Below are 20,597 nucleotides of genomic sequence, written 5' to 3' on the forward strand. Positions count from 1 at the left end.
AAAAACCATTGTTATCTGCCAGAGCTCCACTGTTACCCATGAAATGTTCTCGGGACTCACATATCCCCCATTTCCCTCTCAAACCCAACAATGACATTTGAATGGATAGACTGGAGAAAGAGACAGGGAGGGAAGCCCTAACAACATCCTGATTTTGTGGCATTGTTGTTAGAAGTTTCTGAAGCAAAGGGGAAGTTGTGTGCACCATGTGTGTGTGTATTTTTGTGATCTGTCAACCCATAGCTGGGGATTATCTGGTTAACTCTTGTGGAATGAACAACCTGGGAGGAATGTGGACACCTGCCCTGCTTATTGGAAATGGACAGACTCTGGATGGGCCGTCCCAGCTGTAGGGGCACAGGAGGAATTCTGCCCAGCAGGCTCAACCTGGAAGTCCAGTATCAGCAATAATAATTTAGTAGCATAATTACAAACACCTATGAGCACTCCCTATGTCACTGTGCTAAGTGCTTTACATAGATTATCTCAGTTATTTCTTACATTAACCCTATAGGGTAGGAGCTCTTATGATTCCCACTTTACAACTAAGGAAAATGAGGCACAGAGAAGTTAAATAGTTTGCACAAGATCACACATTAAGTGATAGAGCCAGAATTTGAACCCAAGAACTGCAACATCAGAACCCTACCCAATATAGAATGGTTCAAAATAGACACCCTTTGATTTTTGAGAGTTAGAATGTGGAAGCCTCACAAAAAGGCAACACAATTTTTTCTGTAATATAACCATCACAGACTGAGGAAAATGAAAGAATCAGGGGTTCTTCAGGACTATATAATGGGTAAAGAGGAAAGATAGTTAAAAGTATTTCTCAACGTGTTGCACTTCCAGCAATTTATCAATTTGTAAATGTATTTCATTACAAATATAGGGAGAATGAGGGAGAACAGTGCTGTCATGCACTGTACTAGATCTATAACTGTTCCTGTGAATTGTGCAGTATACAGCCTGCTCAACTTTACATGGTAGCCCAAAAATGCAGGCTTCTTTATATCCATAAATTAATATAGGAACTAAATGATGACCCATTACTAGAGCTTGAGCTAGTGTGGCCTTAAAAAATTAAATAAAAGAGAAAAGATGTGGAAATGATAGACTGGCCGCCACGGTACCATAGAAAGCAGATATATTCACCAATGTGGCCCCAGAGTCTTTCTGCAGCCTCCTCTGCCAAGATGCATTTCCGTTGAACTATACTAATATCATGTAACCTGCCCCCATTCCCCACACATGCATCTGCCCACACTTCCCACACTGTACAAATGCTTCTGTCTCATCCTCAGTCTCTCCCCCATCTTTCTTTATCCACTACCTCCTCTCTTTCAAGACCTAGACATTCATCCATGCCTCATTCATACATTCATTCAACAAACATTTCTGGAGCACTTAAGGTAGATTCAGAAGTGACCAAGATGAGTAAGGCAGTTCCCCACTCTCAAGTTTCTAACAATCTAGAGGGAAAATTAAACAAAGTGAGTGCTCTCCAAGAAGTTTTATAATCATTCTCCTTCTCTTTCTTCCCAAGCTAGAAGAAATTCTTATCTTTTGGAGGCATTTACAGTGCTTATCCTTATCAGTCAAGTACCAATTCAAAAGACTTAAAGCAAAACAAATACATGGTGGAGAAACATAGAAAATATTTTGAAAACTATAAATCACTAAGTTTATATGTCTTTATTCTTGGTTCATTTTGTGAAGAGGCAGTAAAATGCTAAGTTAAAGCTCAGTTGATTTTCTCCAGATCCTTGCCGAATTCTTGGCATCACATTCTACCATGTTTCCAGGATTCAGTGTCTAAGCAGTGCTGGTGAAAAGCTCAGTTGAGCAAAAGAACTTTTTGTTTTATTCTAACCTGGAAATGCTTCCCCTACCCCCATTAAATCTGTGGAGCTTGAATCAGACAGCTATATATAGGGTGAAAATAGTGTCATCCCCAAAGAGTAGCAAATCATCATGAGGGAACCACAATAGGTGAAAGACTTTGAAAAAAATCCTCTGTTGTGAATATTAAATCCCAGCTGTCCATGCATGTTCCATTTTGAGACAAAAAGGGCTTATCTTTTATCTTAGCAGACTGTAAGCTCCTTTAGAATAGGACTTGTCTTATTTATTTCTCTAGCCCAAGCTCCTAGCATAGGGCTCAATAAATATTTGTGAAGACATCATCCATACCGACTAAAGTGGAAGTCTATGCTATTTTCTAATAGCTTGTCATGCTCCCTACTGTTCTAGAGAAAGAGCCACTAGAGTTTGTTTCTGTTTTGTTTGTTTATGTGGGGAAGGGCAGAAGGAGAATTTTTTTGCTTTGTTTCTGAGATGTGTCCTAATCCAGTAGAGATCGGGATGAGAGCAATGACTTGTCCGTCAGGATAGTCCATCATCCCACTTAATGACGAAAGATATTGGATGATATTATCTTCCTTGTGATCATCACTCAAGAAAATAATTGCACACTCAGCTTTAGTCCACATTACTTTGGAGTTTTGCTGTATTTTCACCTCCGGCATTGTAACCACACCATTTTATGGCTCCAGACCACCATGGTGTCCAAAGGCTATGCAGAATCATTAGGAAGATACCAGCCTTCCCACTAGCCCACACTGCTGCTGCAGTATGCATTTGTCTGGATCACCGGTGAGTTGCAAACAGGAACTGGCTTATGAAGCCATGCTTGCTCTGAGAAACATAATGGTCATCTCACTACCAGTGGAATGTAATATTTGATGTCATGACACCCTTCCTGTCCAACTTGGCATTGGCAGTTGGTTTGACTTGGTGGTGAGAAGTACAACAAAACAATGAGAAATTTTCCTTCCAGAGCACTTCTTAAGGGAGCTTGGTTGCTTTATTGGAAATTCATACTGCTTAGCTTTCATGAAATGCCCCTTTGGTACATTAGTGAGAAAGTTCAAGGCAAAACAAACACATTTCATCTTGACCATATTTGGAACTCACAATATAAAGGAGTCAAAAGGTAAGATGATGAAATAAGAATATTTTATCATTTTATTCCACACATAGTTTTTACTTTCTCCCCTTTCCTGCAATAACTGCCTCAACATGATGGCACTCATATGCATTTTCAAGAGATTTTCATTTTATTATGTATTGAATTATATAAAGTAGTGTCAGTAAATCCATTAGAAATTCTCATTCCCAACTCTTAGAATTCAGCTGTAAAGAGTCAGAAAGAAACCAAGACATTAAGGAGAAGCCAGTGGTTGCAGCTGCAAAGTCTTTATTATGTCTGTTTGTGTCATAATTCTCTTTATTTGCTGAACTAAAATGGCTTAAAGTTGCGGTGCACCAGGTAAGGCCTCCCTTACTGTCTTCAGGTGATTGTTTAGAATAGGTTTGTTTGTTTAGGAATAGCTGCTGTGATGCTTTGAATTCCCTTGCCAGGACATGAAACCACAGAAAATAGTGAAGATCCTTGCTGTTTACTTGGGGAGACATTATCTACATGCACGAAACAATTTAATTCTTAAGATTTATTTAAAATATGTGAAGTGTGGTTGCAATAATAATAATAGATGATATTTACAGAGCACTTACTATGTACCTGGAGCTCTTCCATGTGTTTTACATATATTAACACTTATATTAAACTTCACAACAATCTTGCCAAGTAGCCACTCTTACAATCCATTTTACACAGGGTGAAACTGAGGCATAGAAAGGTTAACTAACCAGCAGCTCGTAAGTAGCAGAGCTAGGATTTGACTCCAGGCAGTCTGGTTCCAGGGCCCAGGCTTTTTGGCTACCATGTGTATATACTTTCTGAAGAATTACAATGGTGCAGCCTGGAGTCACTCAGGAAAGCTGTCAGTGGAAGACATGGTTCTGGTGCAGAACCTTAATGATGGCCTAAGGTTTTGGCTGTGAAGAGGATGGAATTGGACTTTTTAGGAAGCATGAGTAGCAGAAAGAGAAGCTGGGGTTTAGAAATGAATAAGACATGACAGGGGAGGAATGGCTATCTTGTAAAATGGTGTGAGAAAACTTTTATATAGAGCCTTGAGCACCAGGTTTAAAGTTTGAAACAGAAATCATAGGCAGGTATACAAGCAAGGAATTCATTCATTCATACATTCATATACTTAAAACACTAGAAGGACCTTAGAGAGCATCAATGTCAACTCCTCCTTTTGTATTTGTAGAATCTAAAGATCTAGAGGGTTGAAATGACTCCCAGTGTCACTTACCTAGTGTCAGCACTAGAATAGAGCATAACTCTTCTGATTCATCATTTAAGCTTTAAGGCTATTTCCAGTGTTCCAGGACACTCTGAAAGATTCTCCTGGCATTTGGTTCAGCCTGGAAGGGAGAGGCAAGAGGCAAGGTGACCTGTGAGGCATTATTGCAAAATCCAAGTGAAGTACAAGAGGTACACTGGGCTCAGTGAAAATAGAATATTCCAGAGAGGATTGAGAAAGCATGATAGGATATCAATAATAAAGGAACTAAGTTGCCTCCAAGCTGACATAGCTTTGGCAGAAATAGGGAAATTGGTCAGTGGTACCACTTGGGCATAGACAGCATCAGTTCAGGTTTGGTACCTGTGAGAGGGAGTTGGCTTTATTATAATCACTTCTGTGTGGTACCTTCTGTAACATGATGATCACATTCCAAGGCCCTTTGCAATTTTTCCATTAAGCAGTTGACACCATCATCAGCGTGTGAGCAAGTCCTTGTCAAAAGAGATGGAATTTAACACAGTGTTGCTTTAATATCCATTAGGATGCATCCCGGTCTCTCCTTTTCTTAGTTTCTTTCGCTGCCAATCAGCCTCATGTGTGTTCACTTTCCTCAGAGCCTGTAAATTATAGTGGTAAAGGGTATAAGCTCTGAAGGCAAATGGCCTAAATTTGAATTCTGATTCTACAACACTTGTGTGACTTGGGCAAATTTCATTCTTTTTAGAATTAACTCTTTGTGGCTCAGTTTCCTCATTCATAAAAAGATATCGTGATCAGTACTTATCTTCTAGCAAGAATGTGAATATTAAATGAGTTAACATACATAAAGCCTCTGGAATGATCCTTGCATGTAGTGAACACTCAATACGCAGAAGCTATCATTGTTGCCATCCTATCATTCCCCTTTGCTGCATTATACTTTCAGGGTGTTTTTTCTCTAGGACAGCCTGGCAAGATGGAGTTCTTCCTTTCCACTGGGCACCCTGTTCCTGTGACTGCTGTTGTAACATTAGCATGTTATGTTCACTCCTAGAAGCCCCTCCTGTTTCTCCTGCGAAGCTATCCTAGGCCCCCAGTTCCTCACCACATCTGAGTCTCTCCCGAGTAAACCGTCTTTCACCTTCATACATATGCACATACGACTTAAATTTGTCCCAGGGGAGGGAGGGAGTGACCCCTTTCTCCTTTTTTTTATGCAATCTCACAACCTGAAATTGTGATTAGGCTACAATTTAAGTGTTTACCCAATTTAAGTGCTTACAATTAGTGTTTACCCAAGAACTCTCAGATTTAGCATATCCTAAATTCTCTGCTTCTGAAGCAAGACCGAGAAGGGAGTAAAAGCAAAAACTTGAGAGGCAGCTGGACCTAGGTTCAAATCCAGGTTTCACATTTATTAACTATGTGACTTTAGATCAAATAACACCTGAGTCTTGGTTTCCTCATCTATGATATAGGAATACCTATCTTGCATGTTATAAGGATTAAAGATTATAAGCTTTATAAAATAGGTAATTTTTAACACCTCACCGAATTCCCACCCTCTCACCTTTCATAGTCTCCAATATCTATTATTTCACTCTGTATGTTCATGTATTCCCATTATTTACCTTCCACTCATAAGTAAGAATATGCGATATTTGACTTCCTGTTTCTGAGTCCTTTCACTTAGGATAATGGCCTCCAGTTCCATCCATGTTGCTACAAAAGACATTATTTTATTCTTTTTGTGCCTGAATAGTATGCCATGGTGCATATATACGTATACATATTATATATATATGTATATATATTATATACGTATATATGTATATATATTATATATACATTATTTTATTCTTTTTATGACTGAATAGTATGCCATGGTGCAATATATACATACTATATATAATATATAGAATATGTATACATATTATATACATATATATTATGTATATACGTGTGTGTGTGTGTGTGTGTGTGTGTGTGTGTGTGTGTATAACCTTTTCTTTACCAAACCTTTGTTGATGGGTACTTGGATTGATTCCATGATTTTGCTACTGTGAATAATGCTGCAATAAATATACAATGCAGGTGTCTTTTTGATATACTGATTTCTTTCCTTTGGAGTATACACCCAGTTGTGGGATTGCTGGTTTAAATGGTAGGTCTATTTCAAGTTTTTGAGAAATCTCCATACTGTTTTCTATAAAGGTTGTACTAATTTACATTCCCACCAACAGTGTATAATCATTTCCTTTTCTCCACATCCTCACCAACTTCTGTTGCTTTTAGACTTTTTAATAATAATCATTCTGACTGGTATAAGATGATACCTCATTGTGATTTCAATTCGCATGTCTCTGGTGATTAGTGATGTTGAACATTTTTCCGTATGTTTCTTGGCCACATCTGTCTATGACTTCTTTTGAAAATGCCTGTTGATGTCCTTTGCCCACTTGTTAAAGGTTTTTGTTTTTTTTGTTTTTTTTTTTTTTCTTGAGTTGTTTGAATTCCTTATGGATTCTGAATATTAGCCCTTGGTTGGATTCATAGTTTACAAATATTTTTCCCATACTGTAGTTGTCTGCTTTCTTCATTGTTTCTTTTTGCTGTGCAGAAGCTTTTTAATTTAATTAAATCCCATTTGTCTATTTTTGGTTTTGTTGCATTTGCTTTTGAGGACTTGCTCAAAAATTCTTTGCCTTGGGCAATGTCCAGAAGACTATTTCCTGGGTTTTCTTCTAGGATTTTTATGGTTTCATGTCTTATGTTTAGGTCTTTATCTTATTATAATTATTATTATTATCATTATTTTAGAGATGGCATCTTGCTCCATTACCCAGGCTGGAGTGCAGTGGCATGAACATGGCTCACTGCAGCCTCAACCTAGATTCAAGCAATCCTCCCACCTCCATCTCCTAAGTAACTGGGACTACAGGCATGCACCATCACACTCAACTAATTTATATATATATATATATATATATATATATATATATATATATATATATACACTTTAAGTTCTAGGGTACATGTGCACAACGTGCAAGTTTGTTACATATGTATACATGTACCATGTTCGTGTGCTGCACCCATTAACTCATCATTTACATTAGGTATATCTCCTGATGCTATCCCTCCCCGCTCCCCACTCCCCATGACATGCCCTGGTGTGTGATGTTCCCCACCCTGTGTCCAAGTGTTCTCATTGTTCAATTCCCACCTATGAGTGAGAACATGCAGTGTTTGGTTTTCTGTCCTTGCGATAGTTTGCTCAGAATGATGGTTTCTAGCTTCATCCATGTCCCTACAAAGGACATGAACTCAATCCTTTTTTATGGCTCCATAGTATTCCATGGTGTATATGTGCCACATTTTCTTAATCCAGTCTATCATTGATGGACATTTGGGTTGGTTCCAAGTCTTTGCTATTGTGAATAGTGCCACAATAAACATATGTGTGCATGTGTCTTTATAGCAGCATGATTTATAATGTGTCTTTATAGCAGCATGATTTATAATCCTTTGGGTATATACCCAGTAATGGGATGGCTGGGTCAAATGGTATTTCTAGTTCTAAATCCTTGAGGAATCGCCACACTGTTTTCCACAATGGTTGAACTAGTTTACTGTCCTACCAACAGTGTAAAAGTGTTCCTATTTCTCCACATCCTCTCCAGCACCTGTTTATGATCACCATTCTAACTGGTGTGAGATGATATCTCATTGTGGTTTTGATTTGCCTTTCTCTGATGGCCAGTGATGATGAGCATTTTTTCATGTATCTGTTGGCTGCATAAATGTCTTCTTTTGAGAAGTGTCTTTTCATATCCTTTGCCCACTTTTTGATGGGGTTGTTTGATTTTTTTCTTGTAAATTTGTTTAAGTTCTTTGTAGATTCTAGATATTAGCCCTTTGTCAGATGGGTAGATTGTAAACATTTTCTCCCATTCTGTAGGTTGCCTGTTCACTTGAATGGTAGTTTCTTTTGCTGTGCAGAAGCTCTTTAGTTTAATTAGATCCCATTTGTCATTTTGGTTTCTGTTGCCTTGCTTTTGGTGTTTTAGTCATGAAGTCCTTGCCCATGCCTATGTCCTGAACGGTATTGCCTAGGTTTTCTTCTAGGGTTTTTATGGTTTTAGGTCTAACATTTACGTCTCTAATCCTTCTTGAATTAATTTTTGTATAAGGTGTAAGGAAGGGGTCCAGTTTCAGCTTTCTACATATGGCTAGCCAGTTTTCCCAGCACCATTTATTAAATAGTGAATCCTTTCCCCATTTCTTGTGTTTGTCAGGTTTGTCAAAGATCAGACGACTGTAGATGTGTGGTATTATTTCTGAGGGCTCTGTTCTGTTCCATCGGTCTATATCTCTGTTTTGGTACCAGTACCATGCTGTTTTAGTTACTATAGCCTTGTAGTATAGTTTGAAGTCAGGTAGCATGATGCCTCCAGCTTTGTTCTTTTGGCTTATACTCAGCTAATTTTTTAAGAAAACTTTTTTCGAGACAGAGTCTTGCTATGTTGCCATGTTGCCCAGGCTGGTCTTAAACTCCTGGGCTCAAGTGAACCTCCCTCCTTGGTCTCTCAAAGTGCTAGGGTTATGGCCATGAGCTATCACTCCTGATCCAAGTTCATCTTTTTCTATGGTGAGAGGTATGGGTCCAGTTTCATTCTTCTGCATGTGGCTATCCAATTTTTCCAGCACCATTTGTTGAATAGGTTGTCATTTTCCCAGTATATATTTTTGATGACTTTGTCAAAGATCAGCTGGTTGTTAGGTGTGTGGCTTTATTTCTGGGTTCCCTATTCTGTTCCATTGACCTATGTGTCTATTTTTATACCTGCAGCTAAATTTTAATAGTAGATTGAGGTGGCTTCTCTGAAAATACAGATGAGGTAGCAGTGGCACTTCTAAGTGTCACCTCCTCTTAGATGGAATTTAGTTTTATTGAGGGCAGACCTTACACATTCTTTACACCAAGTTTTATTAGCTTGGGTTAATCGTATGGCTGCAGTGGCTGGCACGAAATTGACCAACTCTAAATATTAGTATAGCTTAAACTTTCATTTATTACTAAAGATTTATCACTGCTGTTTCCCATGGGGGTGTGGTTGAGCAAGGTGTTTTGAGCTGCGTTTTTGCGTACTTGATACCTTCTCCTTTTGATCTGGGTGATCTAGAGGGCATTTTCACTGGGGTGGGGATGCTTGCATGTGTAATCTTACTAAGAGCTAATAAAAAGGCCAGGACCAAACCTATCTGTTTATGGGGTTGTGCAGACCCATCTAGACATTTTTAGTGTTTTACTTTGAATAGTTAAGCTACATTAACTGTAAAAATACTTAAGCATAAAATTAAAATATGAAAAAGAAGTAAGTGGTCCCCATCCATGAAAGTAACCTTGAGGGGCCTTCCTACTGACATTAGCTACAATGATGTTCTTATCACTGCTCTGTGCATTCAATTGAACAAGACAAAGTTTAGGGTTACAGCATGATGGAAATGAACTCCCATGACCCCTGAGAGTCAAGCGCTGTTTGGGTTAGGATTTTAGCTATTTTTCACCCATATTTTCTTTCTTTTTCATTATGTTCTCTGGCATTACTATAGTCTGTATTACTGTGCTATTTCATATTCTCTCTTCTAATTTTGTTTTAGACATGTTAAAAGATGAATTTTTATTAGGTCTTAACAAAACTAGCACAGAGAGGTTTAAAAGAAAAATAGGTGTTCTGTAGATCTCTATTTGATTATGTAAGAAAATTATAAATTATAAATACAAGGAGCAAAAATACCCTCCCCTGCTGAAATATCTTCTACATCTACAAGAATATGACCCAAATGGGGACCATGGTTTTCCCATTCCCTTTGAGACAAATTTTAGTGATCAGCTTGAATGCTCACATGAGAAGAGTTTTAGATCTCCTAAAATGACTTCCACCCCAGGTTGCCCCAACCTCACACTCTGATATGCCACCATCTATGCCTAACAGGTCTCAGTTGAAAGAATTCTGGCTACCTTAAACTGTAAAGCATTAAATCAAAGAACATAGAGAGGCTCACAGACTCATGGGAAGGCCAGAGAATCAGACACAAAACCCACATAGGGAACAAAGGAAACTCATAAAGTCTCATGCCACATGAACAGTGTGGCTTGGTCACTGCCATTTCTGGGGACTATGCACCATGGCTGATGTCATTGTCACTGAGCAGTGGCTGCACCATGACCACCATGAGCCCTAAACTGTTCAGGCTTCTCTGGGTCACTCACTCTGATATTAAACCCCCATGGGAATATGCAGTTGACTTTCTAGCTCACAGCTGATAATGGGAAGGGGATTCAGATGATGGAGAGCTGGAAAATGACAAATCTTTACTTTCCTTCCTGTCCTTCTCTACCTGCTCACATTCTACCTTGAATTAAGTATGGAACAAGCTTTCATTCTTTTCCAAAAAGAGTTTTTAGTCCCTACAGCATTATCAATCCCATTTTACAGATGGGAAAACCACAGGATAAGTGACTATAGAAGGTCCTAGAGAGTATTTATCACTCCTAGATTTTTGCTCCATGTACAGGTTTTAAAACACCACCACCCAGTATTGTTTTGTTTTGGGCTTTTTATTGTTGTTTTTTGTTGTTTTTGTTTGTTTGTTTGCTAATGGAATCTTTTTTACTTGTCTAATGAAACCTCGCAAGAAACTGCAACATCTAAGGCAGATCAAAGCAGATCTGCTTGGGTTGAAGAAGGGTGAGGGAGAACAGAGCCCCATCTGCTTGGCCTCACACTCCTCATTTCACATACACAAAACACCCTCCACTGAGGGATGAAAATGCTACTGCCAGCCTCAGCCAGAGAGGCTGATCATTCCTGGCTCATTTTCTGTTACTAATCCTCTGGTTCTGGGGTTGGGGACAGGAAGTAGCTCTGAGTTCAAATAGAGTTGGCTGTGCATACCCAATTGTGTCCATGGCCATGGTCCAGCATTTCTTAAAACAAGTTCCATAGAACACAAGTTAGTCCAGATATCAATAAATGATCACGTAACTGAGGCTGTGCATGGTGGCTCACGCCTGTAATCCCAGCGCTTTGGGAGGCCGAGGCAGGTGGATCACCTGAGGTCAGGAGTTCGAGACCAGCCTGGCCAACATGGTGAAAACACGTCTCTACTAAAAATACAAAAAAATAGTGGGGCGTGGTGGCAGGCACCTGTAAGTCCAGCTACACAAGACACTTAGACAGGAGAATTGCTTGAACCTGTGAGGCGGAGGTTGCGGTGAGCCAAGATCACGCTACTGCACTCCAGCCTGGGCAACAAAAGCGAAACTCAAAAAAAAAAAGATCAGGTAAGTGAGAATTTTTAAATAAGTTTTGTTAATGTTGGATTTCTTACCTTATCTAAAAAATGTAGAAAACAATAGGTTTGTAAATCCCAATAAATTGAAAACATTGCTTACCTACAAGGAAGGACTCCCTGAGAGTGTCATGACACTCCAAAGAAGCAGAATGATGTTTAGATTTTTCCAAACATTTGACCAGAGACCTATTTTTCAAGTTCTATTTCTCAGAGGCAGCCTCTTGGATTTTTTTGTGTTTTTTTGTTTGTTTGTTTTTAAACGCCTACCAATATAATTTGGCTATTTTTGGAGGCAGCATTAATTGGTTTGTACCCAGTCATTTTTTTTTTTTTTACAAGTGTTCCTCTAAAGCTTGTAAATCCAAGAAGAAATGCTAAATTCACCCAGGAAAGTTAAACCCCTCTGAGTCCCTAATATCTGAAGGATCTAGTTTATGCAACAGCATTTCTCTGTCAAGTAAGAGTACAGACCGTGTGGCTTAGAACTCAGAAAAATCCTAGGCCCAGATACTCTCAGAACAGTAACAACAGTAATTACAACTCTCTAAAAGGGATCTGTAAAGTTCAATTACAAAAGACAGTAAGGTGAAGGGATATTTGCTTTCAGACTCACTTTTTAAAAATCCTGGTGGCTATATATTTACTCCTCAAGGGAAATGGAGATGTCTCCAAAGATCTGATCCAAATGCAAAAAGTGACCAAAGTTTTGGAGAAGAAATAATTTAACTGGTTGGAAGGCATCCAGCTGCCCAGAGCAATCTCTTCCGGGTGGACAGCTGTGACTTACTGTTTTACTCTGTGGTAGTTTATGTGTAGCCTGATTTATATATACCTCGCAGTACCCTGTTGCCTTTTGCTTCAGATGAAACCTGCTCAGCCTGGATTCTAATATCTTCCTCAACTGCATCTTTATCTCACCAATTCATTCTCAGCTTAGATAAATCACTGAGCCAATGGGAGCTGCTGTGGGGGGTTTTTTGGTTCATTTTGTTTTGTTTTGTTTTGTTTTGTTTTGTTTTGTTTTAGTATAAAATTGGAACAATCATAACTTCTCTGTCACCTCTGAGGGCTGTGGTGAGAATCTGTCATGTTGACCAGGGCCAAGGCCAGTCCATACTGCGTCTTTGTGTAAATTAGGTAAAGGCAGCCCTTCTGGAAGTATGTGGTCTTATGGCTAGGGTTAGGCTAGCAGCATAGGCTTGATTATAGCCCCACACCTCAGCAGCTGGCACAACTTACCCAGTTGCATGCCTCGTGTCAATATATGCAAAAGGACTTTGTAAGCTGATAAGTGCTTTCATTGGGCAGTATTGTGGAGCAGCCAAGGGCAGGATTACAGAAACCAGGGTTTTATTACAGGCTTACGACAACATCTGTGTTGAGCCTCAGGGTCCTCATGTGTGAGAAGGAGATGACAGCAAACAAGGTCAATGTGAAGATTAAGTGAGATAATGTCTGAGAGTACCTGGAATATAGTAAGCATGCTATTGGTAATAGTAATAGTATTACTGTTATTACTAAAGTGTGGGAAAATGGACTTTTTGTATTATTGTCATTTTATTTCTAAGATAGATCCTATATTCCAGCCATATTAGTTTTCTCCTTCTTCCCAACTTACCCACATACACTGGCCGATCCCTGGGCTTTCCCTATGTTGCTTCTTACTAGGGAGCACCTCCCTCTTTACCAATCTATGGCTCTCATTTTACTGTTCTCTTGGTGTTTCCCCAGTCACATAAATTATGCTACAGCATTATTGGAGACTAGTAATAACAGGGATACAACTTTATGATATAAGGCTAAGTTAAAAGAGCAAGTACAAAATTATATATTCATGATCTCAATTTTGTAAAAAATGTTTGTCAAGTATGTCCATATAGACCGTTCACATTTTGCATGGGTCCTCAATGCATGCGTTTTTGTTACCATGAGTTAAATAATATCCATCTCCCAACAACACAGTTCAAATTTCAGTTATCTCAGTATATTAATTGAGTAATTGCACAAACTTCACTGCTAGCAATTCAGTCCACAGATCACTGTGGGAATGACAGATGCACATCATGATCAGTGACCAGTCATATCCTTGTTTTCTCAGTCGGCCTGTGATTGGTCAGACTAGGTTAGTGCCCCTCTGTTATTCAGTTCAGGCACAGACAGCACCAGGTTGCCTCCTTCTTTGCCAGTGATAACCCTACGTGGCATTTTTAAAAAATGGGTGATCAAAACAGGAAATTGGTCAACAATGATAAAAATGCAGCAAAGAAATGAAAAGTGACAATGGTGGAAGTTAAATATGAGTCTGATGTAAACAAAGTTATAGAAGAATTAGCTGACCGTGGAAATCTGGACACCACCACCCTTTGAGAGGTGGTGTCACTAATATGGAACCCAAGGAACTTAGTTAAGGTGAAATTGACAGATGAAGAAAGTGGTGGTGTTGAAAACACACAGAAGAAGTGACACTGGCAAAAAAAAAAAAAAAGAAAAGAAAAGAAAAGAAAAGAAAAAAACACGCTTTACATTAAAGGAACTATCAGAGATAGTTCACATCATTGAAAGTGCAAAGGACAAGTGCTGGAAGCTGATCCAGACTTAGAAGTATGACAATTTGCAAAAAAGATGCTTGTTCCATATTGTAAATTATACAATGAAAGATAGACCAGCATTATTCAAACTACTTCTGGTAAGATTTTTACAAAGAAATAAAACACTTTAATTCTCAACATTTCTATATTTTAAATTCAGAGTACTAAAGATTAATTTTACTATTTTTTCTTTTCTTTCTTTTTCCGAGACCGCTGGAATGCAGTGGCACAATCTCAGCTCACTGCAACCTCTGCCTTCTGGGTTCAAGCAATTCTGCCTCAGCCTCCCAATTAGCTCAGATTACAGTTGTGCGCCACCATGCCCAGCTAATTTTTGTATTTTTGGTAGATACGGGGTTTCACCATGTTGGCCAGGCTGGTCTCAAACTCTTGACTTCGTGATTCACCCTCCTTGGCCTCCCAAAGTGCGTGAGCCACTACATCCGGCCACTACTTTTTATTTTCTTATACATTTATAAACAACAGTAAGAGAGTTTAATGACAAAATAATTTTCAGCATTACAGAACAATTGGATTTTCTCCACTGATTGTTAAGATCACTTTGCATGAGTTTAGCTTTCGTGGTCATTTTTGCAGTCTCACACTATCATGCAAAGTAACAACTGCCCATACCTATAGGAAAAAAATGACTATTACAAATACACCAAAAAGTTAGTAGAGGAGTTGGAATTATAGCTGGTTTTAATTTTATCTTCTAAAATTTTCATATTTTCAAATGTTCAACAATTAGCACACATTGCTTTTGTGATCAGAGAAGAAATTTTGATTTACAAAAAGATTTTGTTTAAAATTCAGCTCCATGGAGAGTTTTAGACCCCTTTGGCTCTCTCCTCATTTCAGAGTCCTTTGATCAAAATATGGTTAGGATGCCTTGTTGCTGAACTATAGCTCTGTAAAGGCATTTGTGTTATTGTGTGTGTTTTAAAAATTAACTAAACTAAAATTTCTCGTGTATAGAAATGATGTATTTGTATGTTATCCTTCCCATCCCTGGAGCCCTGTACAATGTTTAAATAAGTAATAAGTGCTTAATAAATATTCTAACCTATCTCTCAAAAACTTGCCAGCAATTGCTGAAAAAATTACCCAAAGAGCATCAAGGAACACATTAGATGCCGTTTGAACACAATGTAATAAATTTCCTGTAAAATTATTTGTGTTCTACTCATTTAATTAAAAATGTAATTTCCCTTCTTCAAACAACATAATTATTGAGAATCTAGAGGCTCCTAAGTCATAATGGTTACAGTTTTTGGTTTCCATAGCAACTGTAATTCAGCCTCAGAGTCTTAACACATTCCTTTAGATTACAGCAAATAGGGTTAAATTTTTAATCTGTATGTACATATCAAAGCAAAGTTCTGATTTTTATAGAAGCCACAATTTCTATTTTTTAAATATTCATTTAAAATTAACAAAATATCTTACAAATGATTTTTTTAAATGCATGTCCTTTGTTAAAAACATGTGAAGTGCAATGAAAGACCAAACCTGTGCATTCCTCATTGTAGCACCTATTTTTAAGGCTTCCCTATCTGAGTCAGCTTAGTCTTTGATGTGAGAGGAAAGGGATAAAGGCAGAGCTGATAGTTATGTGATGTTATTTTGTCACTCGGTTTAGTAAACAATGCCTTTTGTAGTTTTTACCTAAACCACCTTCTTATTTTTTTATGGCATCCTGACGAGCTGCATTTCATTGCAGGGTCCTCGGTGTAGGGTGATGCTACTGATAGGATGTCAACACACCTGCACCTGCAGAGGGAAGTCATGTGGGTGTGGAAAGTAGGCAAGGGACTCTACAACGCTGCCCTAGAACAGCTCCAGATTTCCCTTCTGATAAAGAGAGGGTATTTGTAAGGTAGCCTCTAATGCAGCCAGAGAAACGCGCTGACTTTCTTCTTAGATTTTAGCATTCACCTTTTCCCGAAGAATGTGAATAAGTAGAAGCAAAAGACAAATCCTAATTTCAAAATATATCTAGAATTTTTAGCTCCCCTCCCACAGCTTTTAAAATAAATGTCTCCCTCCTTGCCAGCTTACTAAATTGTACCTGTGACAACAGGCAAATGAATGTCAGCAGAGTGAGCTGTGTCAGCACCAGCAGACAGTCGGCTGCTGCACGTATATTCCTGTGCCTCTGAACGATCTTGCTTCACATCCTCTGCCCTCAGCCTTGTGAGACTGTAGTGAGCACATGACTGGGCCAGATTGGGTGAACTTGTGCTTTCTAATGACGAATCCAGTTGTTTTGATTCTGTCTTCTCTGCTGGAGTTCATGGGCTTCATTCCCAAAGAGAAGAATCTAGGTAAACCCTGACTCCCATTTCTGGATACCAGACTACTTTGATATAGTAAGTACAAAATTGAAGATGGCAATTTGAAATATGTTGTGTGCGTGTATATATATATACACACACACACACACACATACATTATATATATATATATATATATATATGAACCACACCCCCAACTCTACAAAATTTTCATTTCTCCTTTCCAAGAATAGAATCCCCATTCTTTCTGAAGCAAAAGTAAGACCAAATGGCTTGGCATATACAGATGTACTCAGAGGGACAGCAGAACAGGGTGTGTGAAATGGGAAAGCCACGGTGAATTACTGATGGAACCTAGATGAACTCACGGCATTGCTTATACCCCCTCCAGAGATTTACTAAGAAGGAGAAATGAGTACATTTTTGTTTGTTTGTTTTTGAGATGGAGTCTTGCTCTGTCGCCCTGACTGGAGTGCAGTGGTACGATCTTGGCTCACGGCAACCTCTGCCTCCTGGGTTCAAGCGATTCTCCTGCCTCAGCCTCCCGAGTACTGGGATTACAGGCATGCGCCACCATGCCCAGCTAATTTTCGTATTTTAGTAGAGATGGGGTTTCACTATGTTGGCCAGGCTGGTCTAGAACTCTTAACCTTAGGTGATCTGCCTGCCTCGGCCTTGCAGAGTGCTGGGATTACACACATGAGCCACCACACCTGGCCATAAGTACATGTTTTAACCCTTGTCCACCCCAAGGACCCAATTCCCCACTGTGCTTGGAAATGGGAAATAAAGCGGGAAGAGTCCCTGTTATTTACAGGTGGCAAGACTTTGGCCAGAATTGTTAAGCAAGAGCAAAACTGACTGCTTTGAATACTTGCTCTTTCCTTTGGAGATGGTGCCTTCAGGAAAATTACCAGAACATGTATAGAAGAGAAATAAAGAATGATGAGCTGTTGGGTTAACTCTGGATGCTCAGCCTCAACAGAAGGGGTAGGGAGTCCTGGACTGTGCTAGACACCAAAAGAAGGAGCCTGTAGTTCTCATCCTCCTCTGTGCTAGGAGACCACATGGACCAATGAGCCAAAGCTCTCGGAATAGGTGGACTAAGTAGATGCTTATGCAATGTGATTTGAGAGTGACGCATCCTGCCAAAGCTGCGTCAGTCCCCTCCTCTAAGTGCTTGGAATTCTGACTTTTAGAATACCACTTTTAGGCTAAGGCATTATTGCCAAAAGATCCCTTTGAACTCAAATCTGTACCCTGAAAATATGATGTATTTTGTTATTAGATCTCATTTTCTCAGATTATTATTATTATTATTATTATTTTTTTTTTGAGGCGGAGTTTCGCTCTGTCTCCCAGGCTGGAGTGCAGTGGCCGGATCTCAGCTCACTGCAAGCTCCGCCTCCCGGGTTTACGCCATTCTCCTGCCTCAGCCTCCCGAGTAGCTGGGACTACAGGCGCCCGCCACCTCTCCCGGCTAGTTTTTTTTGTATTTTTTAGTAGAGACGGGGTTTCACCATGTTAGCCAGGATGGTCTCGATCTCCTGACCTCGTGATCCGCCCGTCTTGGCCTCCCAAAGTGCTGGGATTACAGGCTTGAGCCACCGCGCCCGGCCTCTCAGATTATTCTACAAAACACTTTAACATTTCCTAGAGTCTGGGAAACAGGATACTCTGGAATCAGGGAACATGGGACTGGTAAACTTTGATTATGTTGGAAAGGTAGAGACCAAAATCTACTTCCAGGGTAGACAGGGATATGAAAGTATTGTTAACAGTGTGAAGGCTCATCTCTGGAGTGAGTGAAGTGTCAGAAAGAAAAAGAACATCTATAGGGGAGTACATAGGGTGAACGCTGACAGCATGAAATCCAGCCACATCGGCCAAAACAGAGATGGCAAGGGGAAGCCCTTCTGTTTCATGGAAAAGCCAATTAATGAGGATGAATTGAAGATAATATTGTAGATCAATTACATGCTGTAAAATATAATGTACTAGCTTTTCCATATGGCTATAGACTATGGTTCATTAAATTTTTTCAGTAAACAACAGTTTGCCTTCTTTAGAGTCTCAGGCAATAATGAGTCTTCTCCATTCTGGTTTTATTTTAAAACTAAACTATTGTCAATAATTAATTAATGGTATTCTAATGTAAACAGAATACAAGTTTCACAATCTTGTATTTATAGTTCTTCTTCTTTTGGGTATGTAGAGTTTTATATATTTTGGTTTGTGCTGATGGAAAAATGTTTGACTTCTGCTGTTGAAATCATGGCCACCTGCTGTTTTCTATAGTTATGAAATATTATAAGTCTTGTCACTTGCAGAATTAATGTTCCCACTGAGATGCCTCTCTAGGCTTTTTGATTAAAAAGCAGCAACAGCAAAAGACACAGCCTGAGACTGAGTGGCCTATTATTTTTGTGTCTCATTTGGTCACAGTAAAAAGTTTTCTCAGCCCAGGCTTCACATCAGAATGAACTATGCGGTTTTTTGGAATTGTGGAATTTCCAAGAGGAGAGCCTGGTGTGTGTGTGTGTGTGTGTGAAATTCCACAGGAAATCTGATATGTAGCCAGAATCAAGCACCCTCACATTACTAATTTCAGGGAATATTGCACTGTGAACCATGTAAGCCTGAGGTTGGGAGGTGATTTAAATTCTATTATAAGCTGATACTTACTATCTAAGACCCTGTCAAATGATCAGATCAAAATATTTTGTGTTCATTGCTCTCTCTGCCTCATTGTTTCTCTGATACTTACATGAAAATTAGAAAAAGTGTACTCCTTCATAAGTTTACCCATGTGGCTGAGTGTCATCAATAATGACTTTCAGTGTATAGCTTTATATATGGGAGGAAGTGCTTTGCATCCTGAGGGTGGTGGCCTGAGCTGTGGCTGAGTCTCAAGGCTCATGGTTAAGCAGTGACGCTTCTGTGGCCTGTGAATACCACTTGCAATGTGGGCACATTGGTGGTTGAGAGTGACTCTGAGCAGAGCCCCACTGCCTGGTTCAAAAGTTCATGGGCCCAGAAAGGGCAATGATGGTATAGAGACTCAAGAGAAAAGCTGTCTTTCACACAAGAGCATGTAGAGAAGCCATGCAATGACCAGCTCATCCAAGGCAGACAGCACCCTGCATGTATACATGGGGTCCTCAGATCTGCTGCTTTGTTGTTGCAAGTTTACACATCACACATATGCCTCCTCACTTAGGAAAAACTGCATCGCATTTGACTAGCACATGTAAATATTCATTTTATAAATATGCAATTTTATAGGAGCCTGATTGCAATGTATAAAAGAGGCAATTTGCTCATGAAGCAATGTTACCTATAATGTGCATATTCGTTCACACATTTTTCCTACCATGTGGTAAATACAGCAACAGACGTTATCTAATGTGTGCCACAGAATGCACTCGGTGATATGGGAGCTGGGAGATCATCACACATGCATTCTACCATAGAGAGCTCATCTTATGTTTAAAAAAATGAAATACATGCATACATAACTAGAATGCAGGGCAGAATGTGGCACATGCCACACAGTACAATGGAAGTACTTTGCTATTTCAGCATAAGGAGATTGACCCTAACTAAAGGCAATTAGGAGAAGCTCCCTGGAGGAGATAGCATCCACCCTTCATTCTGAAGGCTATATAGGATTTGGACAATGCAGAGCTTAGGGGAGGGACCAGGTGTGGAGGCTTTCCAAGCAAAAGGAACAGGAGTGAGCAGAGGCATAAGATGGAGACCTAGAGCCTACAGCAAGTTTGGCTGGAATGCAGAATGTGTGATGAGGAAAGGCAGCTCTGCCACCCTGTAGAAGGCCATACTGGTCAATGAGTCAACCTCTCTGTGCCCCAGTTTTTCATCTGTAAATGGGGATAATGGTGCCTACTTGATAGGGCTGTGTGATGAATGAATGAGCTAATATATATAAACTACTTAAACCATTCCTTGGTGCATAGTAAGTGCTCTATAAATGTTCAATCCAAGTTATTAAAGAAGGCAGTAAAGAAATTCCAAGACCAGATGATCTCTAAGATGGTTCCATTTCTAAGAATCTAGCACTCAGGGCCACTGAAAGTTCTGAGTGGTCTCTGAGGGTGGAGTGCAGCGCCCAAGACTGCCGTGCCATTAAA

General features: G+C 39.4%; 1 protein-coding gene and 1 long non-coding RNA gene across 3 annotated transcripts in view; one reads left to right on the forward strand and one right to left on the reverse strand.

Moving 5' to 3' along the window:
* FRMD6 (FERM domain containing 6) overlaps positions 1–20,597 on the forward strand; it is a 249,928-nt gene that overhangs the window by 96,490 nt on the left and 132,841 nt on the right. The gene's annotated exons all lie outside the window — the stretch shown is intronic.
* Positions 1–20,597, reverse strand: part of LOC106999429 (uncharacterized) — a 55,757-nt gene that overhangs the window by 33,096 nt on the left and 2,064 nt on the right. Inside the window, exon 2 of the long non-coding RNA XR_001446253.3 lies at positions 4,227–4,338. This is a non-coding gene — a long non-coding RNA (uncharacterized LOC106999429). The remainder of the gene's footprint in view (positions 1–4,226; positions 4,339–20,597) is intronic.

Source organism: Macaca mulatta, chromosome 7, assembly GCF_049350105.2.
Source record: "Macaca mulatta isolate MMU2019108-1 chromosome 7, T2T-MMU8v2.0, whole genome shotgun sequence".
NCBI classification, from domain to species: domain Eukaryota; kingdom Metazoa; phylum Chordata; class Mammalia; order Primates; family Cercopithecidae; genus Macaca; species Macaca mulatta.